Source organism: Magnolia sinica, chromosome 6 (genome assembly GCF_029962835.1).
Source record: "Magnolia sinica isolate HGM2019 chromosome 6, MsV1, whole genome shotgun sequence".
In the NCBI taxonomy this organism is placed as follows: domain Eukaryota; kingdom Viridiplantae; phylum Streptophyta; class Magnoliopsida; order Magnoliales; family Magnoliaceae; genus Magnolia; species Magnolia sinica.
The window spans coordinates 47,027,906-47,040,510 of record NC_080578.1 but is presented as its reverse complement, the minus strand read 5'-3'; positions in this window follow the sequence as shown (position 1 = coordinate 47,040,510).

Sequence of the window (12,605 nt, the reverse complement as noted above, 5' to 3'; positions counted from 1 at the left end):
TATTTGAGTCTCATGTGCGGGGCCCACTTATTGTGTATTTGAAGCCCATGGGTTGTGGCCCATTGTGATGTATTCAAGGCACCTGGGCGAGGCTCAATGTGATGTATTCATGGCCTATGGGCGAGGCCCAATATGATGTATCTGAGGCCCATGAGTGAGGCCCATTGTGATGTATTCGAGGTCCAGGTGATGCGGCCCATAGTGATATGTATGCGGCCCTTGTATGAGGCTCATTGCGATGTGCATTAGGCCTTCGTGTGAGGCCATGGGCCCACTATATGTTTAACCCTATGTGGGCCACTTCTTGGGAGCAATGTTGGTTAAATGTCCACATGGATGGGCAGTGAGGGTTAAATGTCCACACTGTGACATTTTATTAGGCCTAATTAGGCCCTTTCTCATCATTCTCTAGTATGTTAACCCAATGAGTGGGCCCCATTGATATTGTTTGGTCCATCATCGGTCGTCCATCTATGGACCTCGCCTCGCGTCGAGACCGATTGCTGATTAACGATCGAGGCCGTTTATCTCGACCGATTGCCGATTAGCGATCGAGGCCGTTTATCTTGACCGATTGCCGATTAGCGATCGAGGCCGTTTATCTTGACCGATTGCCGATTAGCGATCGAGGCCGTTTATCTTGACCGATGTGCTGATTCCGATTATTGACCGATTTCAATTGTCGAGGCCGATTATCGGACCTATATGGTGTATATGCGACTTGTAGTTGAGGCCCCTTTATCTCGACCGATTGCCGATTAGCGATCGAGGGCGTTTATCTTGACCGATTGTGGATTAGCGATCGAGGCCGTTTATCTCGACCGATTGTGACCGATTGCCGATTAGCGATCGAGGCCGTTTATCTTGACCGATTGCCGATTAGCGATCGAGGCCGTTTATCTTGACCGATTGCTGATTAGCGATCGAGGCCGTTTATCTTGACCGATTGCTGATTAGCGATCGAGGCCGTTTATCTTGACCGATTGCCGATTAGCGATCGAGGCCGTTTATCTTGACCGATTGCCGATTAGCGATCGAGGCCGTTTATCTTGACCGATTGTCGATTAGCGATCGAGGCCGTTTATCTCGACCGATTGCCGATTAGCGATCTAGGCCGTTTGCCGATTAGCGATCGAGGCCGTTTATCTTGACCGATTGCCGATTAGTGATCGAGGCCGTTTATCTTGACCGATTGCCGATTAGCGATCGAGGCCGTTTATCTTGACCGATTGCCGATTAGCGATCGAGGCCGTTTATCTTGACCGATTACCGATTAGCGATCGAGGCCGTTTATCTTGACCGAGCGATCAAGGCTGTTTGTCATGACCGATTTGTTGATTCCGATTATTGACGGATTTTAATTATCGAGACCTATATGGTGTATATGCGACTCGTAGTTGAGGCCCTTTGTGATGTATGTTAGGCCTATGTGAAAGGCCTATCGTGATATGCATTAAGCTCTTAAGTGAGGCACATGGTGTTGTATATTTGGCCCTTGTGTGAGGTCATGGGTCCATTATATGTTAGGATCTATGAGGGTCATTCTTCGGGGGCAATGTTTATTGAATGTCCATTGTCGAGGTCGATTGTCGATGCCAGTCATTGAGACCGATTATGAGTATGTGACTGCATAGCATCATGATACATGCCCATACGCATCATCTGCGTGTTTGTTATGAGATGTGGTTGACCATTGCATATTTCATTAGGCAGATTGTTATGAGACTCCCTGATAGGCGGAGGTTATCTCACATGAGCGCACGGTATGCGCATGGTTGATGCATGACTGGATTGTATGACTCATGCATCTTGCATTGTGTGCCCTAGTGACATCAGGGCTGTAGCCTCCACAGGCATATCGTGGATGGCCAGACGGGACACCGGAAATCTGTTCTACATGGGGTGCTATAGATATCCCTGGGTGAAAGTCCCTAAACCCTCTTGGTTCCAGAGGTTGCTCCAACGTCTAGACCGAGTGGATGCATGAGCGCATGAGGGCCGTATACCGTTAGGCCGCGTCTCCCACTGTGTCGTGGTCGGTTGGAAGGGGGTACGGCCTTACCTGCCCGAGAGGAGGGGGCAATGCTAGGCTGAGTCTGACCAGCTCGAGGAATGGGTTCGCTATCGACGAGCCGGGCCCGATATTGGCAGGTGGATAGTGAGGTCTCTTCCACTCACCTTGTTGCGCGCGATGGGGCGGCAATCTGGTTTAGAGTGTAATAGACCCCGGTGATTTTCCAGAGAGTAACCGTACTGATATGTGGACTTATTGAGCAGGAATTGCATATTCATTCATTCATTCATTCACTATCCACTCGGGCTGGTGGTGCGTAACTATTTGTTACGTGTACCTTCGCATGGCGAGGACTTCGGTTGGGCGCGCGACTAACCTGAGGTCAGGAGTTTACCACATTGAGTCTGACTATCCAAATTTAGGTATGGGACTAGTTTGGATAGAAGTCCCTTGTGGTGGACCCCGTAGCATGCGATACTACGTACTATCATCCCGACTTCACACTCCAGCAGGGTCATTTCATTCTCACCGCATATCACATTGCATCCGCAGTACTTAGCATTTTGGGTTACTATGTTTCTGCACTTATATGGCCTAGACGGACTTAGTAGGATTTACATATTGCATTTGCACCCTCGGCATTTGATATTTGGCTCTCTTTGACTCCTCATTTGTATAGTTGATTTATATTGCGTACTCTGATATTGTATGACTCGTGAACTTACCAGTGTCATTCCGCTTACTCTGAAACTTTATCTTGTCTGTATTTCTATTTATTCCATTATATGATTTATAGCATTGTATTGCAAACTTGGCACTTTCCTTGTATACACACTTACACTACCCTCTAAGCTTTCTATAAGCTTATGCACGATAGATGCGTGCAGGTGATGTTAGGTTGCAGCAGTGTTGAGCTTGGAACATGCAGCGGTCTTCTGGGGCTTGATTTATTTATTTTTATTTTTATTTTTATTCTCTTATTGATGTATTTTCCTTTCAGCATTGTACTCAAATGACTATATTAGTGGATATGTGATGATATGTTGCCTTTGTGAATTGGGTAATTTTGTGGTTATGCTTATTATGAGTTAAATGTACATTGGAAAATCCTCCTTGTAGGACCCCAGGATCGGAATCTGGTGTATGGACGCTAGGAGTCGAGAATGGGGTACTACGGAGGCTGTCGGCACTAGATTCAGCAATTGAGATTCTTGTGAATCCGATTTCTGGGTTTGGGGCGTGACAGTTAATCATACTTGATAATCACAATAATCATGGTCACGGTCTTAACCCAGGGTTTAGATTTGCTTAATTCTAGGATTTTGATATAGAATTAGGTTTTCATCTTAGAGTTTAGTTAAATGCTTAGGTTCTAGGATTTGAACTATGATATATGTGCAGCTTAAATACAATATAATAATATGGTTAGTTACAATTTAACGTTAATGCTACAACTAATATTTGTGACCATGGTAATAATTAGTACTACAATTGTAATAAAATAGTATAACCTATTATTAGAGATAATATTTTCAAGTGATGGATACCATGCTAATATCATTAATGGTATTCTCATTTATGATAACTAATATTAGCATAACACGCTAATAGTAAACCTTATGGTGATAATTAATATTATGATCTACTATGATAATATTTAAGAGTGGCAAAACAACATGCTAGTATTTAATAACGATATTATTTTATTTTCTTATCCATAATAACCATGCTTAGAATAGATAATTGCTAATGGCTATGCATTTCTAACATTAACAATCCTAATCATGATAGAAGTGGTAATGATGCTAATTGAAATCAAGAGAATTTCGGTATGGAGAGAAAAGGTGGACTCACCTTGTTCGTGCCTCCCAACTCAGCCAGCGCCTCGACTCAACTCATGTGGATCGAGTCGACTCGGCAGCTACACCAAGAGGAGACGTCCCACACCTTCTCTTCTTCTTCTCTATTCTCCTCCTCCTTTCCTTCTCTTTTCTTTCTTCCACATGCTGGAAATCCAGCTAGAGCCTGGACCAGGCCAAACGCAACTCGACTCGGTTTTAGCCGAGCCAACTCAGCAACAACCTCCTATCCACTCTCTCTCCTTCGTTTCATCTTCTCTCTCTCTCTCTCTCTCTCTCTCTCTCTCTCTCTCTCTCTCTTCATTTTCTCTTAGTTAGGAAAAGGTCCAGTAATGGCTGCTAGACTCAGTGGCATGAGTTCAGCCAACCCAGGGACGAGTTGCATGGCTTGGACCCAATTGAGTCAGGTTAGTGTAGCCGCACCAACCCTACTCTCTTTTTCTCTTTCTTCTCTTTCTTTCTGTTTTCCATTGGCATGTCCAGCAAGGATGCTAGCTGAAACTCACCCAGTAAGACTTAAACACAATTGCCACTCCCCCCACTTTTGGACCTAGACTCGGTCGAGTCAGCCACGAGTGGCACAGACTCGACCCGAACTTGGTGTGGCAAACGGCTGCACTTCTCTCTCTACTCTCTTCCCTTTTCTTTCTTTTTATTTTCCTTTCCATGTCCAGATAGTGTTTGCCCATGACTAGACCTGTCCATCTCGAACTCGGACGAGTCAGTCATGGTGGTGCGATGCAACAGCAACACGACTCTCCTTCTTTCTTCTTCTTTCTGCTTTGTTTCTTTCTCTTTTCTTCCTTCCTTTTCTCCCAACACCATCACCAGCTAGTGAGAGTCCGGAAACGGCATCCCCAACCATTTCTTGCTTGGTTTGGAGCGGCAGGGAAGATGACGGCCATTAATGGCGGATTCCCTCCCGCAGTTTCTTCCTTCAATCTGACAGCATGGGATGGTTCGTATGGACCTTAATTAAGGAGCTTATGGATAAGCTCATTTGAAGCTCTAAGAAGGTTTGGGTGGTGGGTTCGGAAGGAGGAGAAAACGACCATTTTCGAACCGCCACAAGAAACGGAAGGGGATCCTGCTGCTACTGTTTGATCCTCTTCCTCATATAGAAAACTCTAGTCCTAGCTGGACCGTTTGATGAAAAATAAACGGTCAGGATTGAGCTGGTTTACATCGGTCTCCAGATATGGCTGGTAAAACCAAAACTGTCACGCCCCAAACCCGGAGATCGGACCGTCTGTGGTTTCTCTTTACTGTGGGTAGAAAGCCATAAGGCGGTCTGGAATGGACGGTTAGGACCTATCCAAATGGATGGCTGAGAATGGAGGATCCATCCTCACCCGGATCACCAGACTAGCAACAACAAGAGGTTGTCAAATCTAGAAAATATGTGCGTTGAACCTACTTACACCAGATCTCGTGCTCGCACATGTGCATCCCAAAATGCGAGATGGGTTGGGTTTTGGTCGAGCCTAATCCCTAAACGTGATGGACAGTTTGGATTATCCCAAGGTGGCTCGCATTGATCACAGACAATCAGTTTTAACAGGGCTGAAAGCACAAATCTACCTCACATAGTCCAGTTGTGCCCATCTCTGTGTGCACGTACGGGGCCCATCACGTGAGGTCTTGTTTAGATTTTGTTCAGCCTCGCGTTGTGGACATGATGTACGGTTATGATCGTCTTGATGGTTCCTCATGGTGGGCCACGGTGAAATCAAAACGGACGGTTCGTTCAAAATCACGCTAGCGGGAGAAAAGTGGAAGAAGCTTTTGCCTCTTTCAGCTAGGCACGGGTCAGACCTGATTTAACTAGATCCTTGGTCTGGTGCACCTGTGGTGCACCACTCTTGGTGTACACACACAATAGGTGTGGGGCCCAAAATGATGGTCTGATGAAATCCTCTCCGTTAATTTGGTTTCACGGGTCCAATTAGGACCTTTGGCCAAGGATGAGGCAGATCCCAGGCTTAGGTGGGCCATAAGAGCTGATTCCTAGCTCTAACGGTGACTTCCCTTTGATCTAACGGTTGGATCATCCCGAGATTGAACGTCAATGGTTAAAAGATCCTAATGGGCCATTTGTAAGGCTTTCACTATATATTACTAACCAATAATAATATTAATATAAACTTTATTACTATTGTATATTACTTATAATTACAATGATTAAAATCTCATACATATATAAATATAATTTTAATATTAACATATTACTATATAGATGCTATTGATTACATATTTATTAATATATAATTCATAATATACAATATCATACTATTCATATATATGAAATGGAAATTATACAATATCATATTCAAAATTGCATTGTTAAATAATATACAATTTTATTAAAATATCTAATAATTTTTGTATACATATTTATAAAAGATATTTAATACTACATTAACATTTATAATTCGATTATATATTATAAAATTACTATTCATTATGTTTAGTTAATATAATATTATTTTCATAATATTTTATATACATTAAATATATACATATCACTTTATTACAATATATTTTCATACATTTCTATATGATAAATGAATTATCAAAATACATCTATAATTTTTTTGATCTATATTTGTGTAAAATTTATAATATAATAAATAATAAAGAAAAATAATATACTTATTAAATATTACTAGATGGTTTGGTTCATCTATCGAGGTAACCAAAGTCCTAACAACGGGTTATGCTAATGGTTTGATGGTTTGTCTCGAACGTCAACGGATGGATGGGCCAGCATATAGACGGGGACTGTTTTGAAACGATCAGATTTAAATTGAAATGAATGTGAATATTTAAGTCGGTTAGGTTTGTATCAATATTGAATGGTAACACTCGAGTACTAGAGAGTACTGGGTGTTACATTAACACTGGAATGAAATGGAAATACAAAAAATTTAGCCTGAAACAAATCTTTTATGGTCATAAGAATATTTCAATGGTTCTTACTGAATCCCCACTGTTTTCTCTCGTATGTCCCACTTGAGTTTTGAATCCACTTCATTTTTTGTATAATGTTGTAAAATGAGATCTCAAAATGGATGAACAGTGTAGAATTCCCACTAAAATGGCAGTGGGCCCCACCCATCATCCTTTCGCAGAAACTTCATGCGAAAGGCTTTTGAAGGAAATTCGTGTCCCCTTTTCCCGTTCAAGTAGGAAACGGCTACTGATAGGTTGAGTAGCGGGACTGCTACTGAAGTGATGTCACCAAGTTCTGTAGCCCCACCATGATGTATGTTTTGTATCCACGCCATCCATCCATATGGAGAGATCATCTTAGGGTAAGATCCAAAGAATGAGTCACATCCAAAGCTCCAGTGGACTCTACCACAGAAAACAGTGGGGAGAGTGATGCCACCGTTAAAAACTTCTAAAGGCCACAAAAGTTTTTGATCAAGTTGATATTTGTGTTTTCCTTTCTTTAATATCTTTGTTAACTTTTGAACAGGTTGGATTTTGAGAAAACATCATGGTGGGCCTTAGGAAGGTTCAACGGTGGACATCAATCTTCCCTCTGTTTTCTATGGTGGGGTCCACTAAAACTTTGGATCTGCCTCATTCTCTTACTAATTCCTTAAAATAATATCTCCAAAAGGATGGAGGTTGTGGATACAACACATACATCATAGTAGGGTCCACAGAACTTGGTGATGTCACTTCCACGTCGTCCATCTATTTTTGTAGATCATTTGATGGTCTGAGACCCAAAATGAGGTATATCCCAATCTCAAGTGGACCATATTACAGGAAACAGTGTTGAATGAATGTCGACCATTAAAAACTTTTTGGGGGCCATAAAAGTTTTAGATCAAGCTGATCCTTGTTTTTAGTTTCATCTGGGTCTTTATGACCTAATCAACAGATTGGATGTCAAATAAACATTATAATGGGCCTTAAGAGGATATGTGTAAGACCCGTGTCCTAGTCCGTACCATTTCATAGGCTTCGGCGGTCCTCCCAGTCGAATTTCAGCAACTCTCGACCCGTATCCGACGTTCACGGGCGAGCCTAAGCCGGGTCCTGCATATTGAAGTCGGCATGACTCAAAATTTATACCTCAGCGACCGCGCCGTCGCCGCGCTTCTAATGCCATGACTTGCGCACCGAACCGATACCCAGGCAAGGAGATGTGGGTCCACATTCATTCCAAAGAAACGCCGTGTGTTGCAAATTTCGAGAGACTCTCTATGATATGTCCCATCAATCAATTAGTCATCCAAGTCAAGTACACACCATGCCCCAAGTACAACAACTCATCCCTCCTTTTTAAAAGTCAACGCTCTCTCTCCCCTCACCACTCCTCATTTTACAAAAAATCGAACAATACCTTACTTCCCATCCCCTTTTCCTTACAACCACCACATCACCCTTCCCTTTAATATTCTTTTTCTCTTTCTCTCATTCTATCTCTACTCTCCCAAGCTCCATACGTCCAAGCCTTCTTAAGCAAGCAACAAGTGTAGCCCACTTTCCCCACCCTCTCATCTCTCATCTCCACCATCAAAACCTCATTAACCACCATTAAAAGTGAAGGCAAGGAGTTTACAAGCCTAAGGGAGCAAGAAGGAGGCTAATAAGGTGGGTGATCCACCGTTAATTCTTATTTTAAGGCCCACTTGTTGGTGGGACCCATTTTGATGTATGTAATGCATCCATGAGGGGCCCATAGTGGCGGGGTCCCTCTATCACCATCTCTCTCTCTCTATGATGTTGATGATGATGAAGGGGTGTGTGGCCCATCTAGTGTGTGTGTCCCACCATGGAGCATATATTTTATCCATTCACCTTCATGTAGGACCCGCTTGATGGATGTATTAGATCTACACAATCCATCCCATTAGTGGGCCCGAACGAAAGGAAAAATACAAACATCATGTGATCCAAACAAGTGGGCCACGTGCATGTGGGACCCACCGTTATGCTGTGTTGATCCATGCTATCCAGCGTCCCTGGACGCTGGATGTGAGGCAGGGAGTGGCTAGCATGGAGAGCGTGTACTGACATGGGTGTGTACTTACAAGCCAAAAAAAAAAGGAGAGCTTTTGGGGTAGGCTACTCATGTAGGCTCTACCTTGATGTAAAAATCAAATCCACACCGTCCATTTCATTTCTCAGCCCACTTTAGGCGTTAAGCCAAAAAATGAACCCAATCCGATTTTCTGGCAGGCCCTGGCATGAAAAACAACATTTTTCACCTTTAAAATCCATTAGGACCCACCTTGATGTCTTTACCCGCCAAAAACATATTGCATATTGGACTCGTTTGATCCGTCATGGGCCATAGAATCTAATGGATGGAGTGAATTCTTAAGACACGGGCCCCACATATGAAAAACCTCGAGAAAATAAAAAAATATATAAAAAATAAGGCATGCTGCTGCGGTAGATGCTGCTGCTGTCAGCAACGTGCGCAGGCGCTGTTGGCGGGCAGACGGACGGATAGCAGGACCCGCGGTCCCAGCCGTGGGCCCCACCATGAGGTGGTTTGGACATCCACACCATGCATTTGGGAGGCCCACTTAGGGCAGTGGGCCACCCCAAAAATCAGCTTCATCCGGAACTTAAGTGGCCCACACGGTAGGAAACAGTGGTGATTGACGTCTGCCATTGAAACCCTTTTGGGTCAGAAGTTTTGAATTAATATGAATTTGTTTTTCCTCTCATCCGGGTCTACATGACGTTATCAACAGATCGAGTGGAAATAAACATTATGGGGGGCCCCACGTGAGACCCATTGATGTTTGTATGTATGCCCACCCTGTCATCCATTTGGTGGGAACCACCTATGATTTATGTGCTCTATCCGCATTGTCCACTGTTTGGACGGTGGGACCCACCATGATGCATGTGTTGCATCTCAACTGTCCAACAATTTTGAAGATAATTTTAAGACTTGAGACAAAAAAAAAAAATAGATCCAATTGTCAGGTGGACCACACTACAAAAAAAAAACAGTGGATTGAATGCCTACCCTTCAAACCCCTTTTGGGTTACAAAAGCTTTGGACCAATATGATTTTTGTTTTCCCCCAGGTCCTTGTGACCATGGGAATAGTCTGGATGAAAATTAAATGGTGGGCCCACTGGAATTTAATAATGGGAAATTATTATTACCACAGTTAGTTATTTCCCCCAGGTCCTTGTAACCATGGGAATAGTCTGGATGAAAATTAAATGGTGGGCCCACTGGAATTTGCTTCATCAGTATATGATATTATTTTTATTATTTTTCTGCATCACATAGCCTGAATAAGGCTGATGGTATTTATGGGCCTATCAGTATATTTACGCATTACTCTGATATTGTATGATTTATGGGCTTATCAGTATTTTCTGCTTACTCTAATTACTTTGATATTGCTTACTTGGCACTACCTTGTGCACACACTTTCACCACCCACTAAGCTTTCTATATGCTTATGCACGATAGATGCGTATAGGTAATATTAGGTTGCAGCAGCATTGAGCTTGGAGCATGCAACGGACTTATGGAGCTTTGATTTTTGACATATGTATTTTCTTTTCATCATTGTATTCAACTGGTTATAATAGTGAGTATGTGATGATGATGTTGCTTTTGTGATTTGGGTAAACTTGTGGTTATGCTTCTTACGAGATAAATGTACGTTGGAAAAAAAAATCCTCATTGTAGGATCCCAGGATCGAAACCTGGCATACGAGCGCTGGGAGCTAAGAATGGGGTATTACGGATGCTGTCAACACCAGATTCGACAATCGGGATTCCTGTGAATCCGATTTTCGAGTTTGGGGCGTGACAATTTTAATAGTGGATATCCAATCACTATTGCTTTCTCGTGGCATGGATGATCTAGAAAAATGATTTAGAAAAATAAATGGACGGCATGGATGAAACACATACCGACCACTAGCTATTGGCTGGTGGCAGAGGGAGCAGCCAATCCGTTTCCTACTTAAATGAGGAAAAGGGGACACGGATTCCCTGTGAAAGCCTTTTGCATGAAGTTTCTGCGCAAGGATGATGGGTGGGGCCCACCGCCATGTTAGTGGGAATTCTACTTCGTTCATCCGTTTTAAGATCTCATTTTACGATATTATACAAAAAATAGGTGGATTTAAAACTCAAGTGGGCCATACGAGAGAAAATAGTGGGGATTCAGTGAGAACCGTTGAAATATTCTTATGGCCATAAAAGATTTATTTCAGGCTAAATTTTTTGCATTTCCATTTCATTCTAGTGTTAATGACCTTATAAACGGTTTGGATGGCAAACATCAAGGTGGAGCCCAGGAAGGTTTCAACGGTAGGTATGTCTTTCCCCAATTTTTCCTCTCGGGTGGCCCACTTGAGTTTTGGATCCATCTCGTTGTTGGTCTTTTATAATAAAATGAGATCTCAAAACAGATGAACGGAGTAGATTTCAAAAAAAAATGGCCATGGCCCCACCCAGCATCCTTACACAAGAACTTCCCAGGGAAGGCTTTTGCAGGAAATCCGTCCTTAGAAATAGGTAGAAAGCAGAAAAAAAAGAGAGGTGTTTTAGGTTCTTCCTGGACCCAAATGCGGGCTAACACCTCCATTTGATGATGTGTCGTCTGCTTTCTGTTATAACCGCTCTACAACGGTGTAGGGGCTATATGTCTAGCCTGAGCTCTGAACGGGCGGGGTAGTACCTAATCCGTGCCGGAAAAGTAGAGGGTTGCGAGACCTCCAGTGCACTGGACGGCCCGGTTTTTGGGCGCAGGAGCATGCATGATGCACCAGACGCCCCATCTCGTGTGCAGTCATACACACGTGCCATTGTGACCAACGGTAGGATCATATGATTCTATGGCCGGCACGCTTGACCAAGCCCTAGCACTAAAATCTGGGCGGTGGGCCAAATGTACGGGATGCATGTAGACCATTGGTTTTTTTTTTTTTACTAACTGTACGTGTCTTTCATGCCATCGCAGCCTTACTGACAAATGGACCAGCCTTGTTTTTGGGGCAGGGAATGCTCAAAATGGGCCTTACCTGATGAACGGCCTTGATGACACACACATTTGCCATTTTGGCGCGCAGCTGCAAAGTCCCTGCCATCTCACTCAGCTATTAGCATCTCATAAGTACCACACGTTACGTGTTTGTTACACGAGCCGACACGTACTGGATTAGCACACGACTGGGGGATTATAGCCGTGGAATTGACCACTGTAAATACCACATTTTGCCGAGCGTCTTTTGATCCCTCCCAAACTTACTTTCCCAGTTTAAACCTCTCACGTACGGAACAATTGAGGACGAAAATACCCTTACTTTTCAAACGTACTTCTTTCACCAGTTTGCCTCGCTCCATTTCCATGGAAAAGAGACAAAAAACCGTTGTTGTGGACGAAATATCCCTGCCTTGGATCGCACCTCCTCTCAACTTCTGCAAAACCCTTTTGGTTTGGACGGAAATACCCCTGCATTGGAACGCACCCCCTTCACACGTCATTTTCTGAATGTTATAAAAATGGTCCCTCCACGGAAGAAAGCACGCACCACGTGTATATTTTAATATATTGCCCTTAACAGAGTAAATTTTTGTGGGCCATTGAACTGTTGGATGAAGCTTGCAACTGGGTTTTCGGTTCATCCATGTATACATCATCATATGAATATGATGGATTACAAGTAAAACATTATTGTGGGGCTTAGCAAGGTTTCAAAGGTGGAATCAATGTTTCCTATGGTATG